Source organism: Cynara cardunculus (genome assembly GCF_001531365.2).
Source record: "Cynara cardunculus var. scolymus isolate 2C chromosome LG 13, CcrdV1, whole genome shotgun sequence".
Lineage (NCBI taxonomy): Eukaryota > Viridiplantae > Streptophyta > Magnoliopsida > Asterales > Asteraceae > Cynara > Cynara cardunculus.
This window is the reverse complement of record NC_037540.1, coordinates 35,666,857-35,668,063: the sequence shown is the minus strand read 5'-3', so window position 1 is coordinate 35,668,063 and position 1,207 is coordinate 35,666,857.

Below are 1,207 nucleotides of genomic sequence, written 5' to 3'. Positions count from 1 at the left end.
AAACCTCTTGGTCATTTCTTTCAGAGGAGTCAGAGTCGATCTTAGCCATCCCACAGAAGAGCTCATCCTCTGTGTCCGAGTCTTCCCAAGCAAGGAGACCCTTCTGCTCATCTTCATCAGAGGATTCATTAGTTACTAACTCACTCGATTGAGCTAGCAGAGACTTCTGTTGGTAGTAGTCAACCTTCTTTTTGTAGAAGGCTGCATCTCTAGGACCCCTCTGTGGAGCCTTTGGCCCTTTTGACCAGCAATCTGCAGCAAAGTGGCCTAGTTTGCCACATCTAAAGCATCCTTCCTTTGACTCTTCCTTCTTCTGCTCCTCTACCTTCTGTGAAGGCTTCTGCTCCTTCTCACTAGCATCCCATCTACCACCCTCTTTGAAGTTTCTTCTGTTGAAACTCTTGTACTCCTTCCTCTCACCACCCTTTCTGGATTCTCTGGTGATCAAGGCCAGAGTTTTCATCATCTCCTTTATCGAGACTTCTTCATCAGAACTCTTGTGACAACTGTCAAATTTGAACTTCCAGGTTAGCTCTTATTAAGATTATATTAGTGTTATTGAAGATTATTTATAAGATTAGAAGTTAGTTAGATTAGTTTGGCCGAAAAATTTCTAGAGTTTCCGGTAGTTGCTTAGAAAGTCCGGTTCCTAACTATAACTATCTGAAACGTCCTATACAGTGCCAAATGCTCCAATTTATACCCAATTTATATAAAACACAAAGTTTTAGTGTTTTAAATATAAAACCTTTTTATTTAAATGAATTTAGCCATCATGGGTTTATAGTTTGAGAAAAATGACATTCTAGCATTTTTGGGCTTAATGTTAAAAAAAATATATATATACATATATTTTGGGCTTGGGCCCCTATGGCCGGCCCCCCCCTCCTATTACCCACATATAAATATCATCATTTCTCCAATTACAACTCATTTTCTCATTTCAAAATTTGAAACTCCTCTCCCTCTCTCTCTCTAAACTCAAGAGTCACCTAAGAATCATCTTCTTCATCCTTCCTACTCCAGCCCATTTCTCCATCAAAATAGCAAGGATTTTGAAGATATTACATTCCTCTCATCATAAATCAAGGTGACAACTCCATCTTCATCTTTTCTAGCAAATTTTGGGAGAAAAACCCACTTTTTATGCATTTTAAACTACTATCTTCTAACCTCCGAAAATTCTGAGTTTTAAGGAGAGATTACA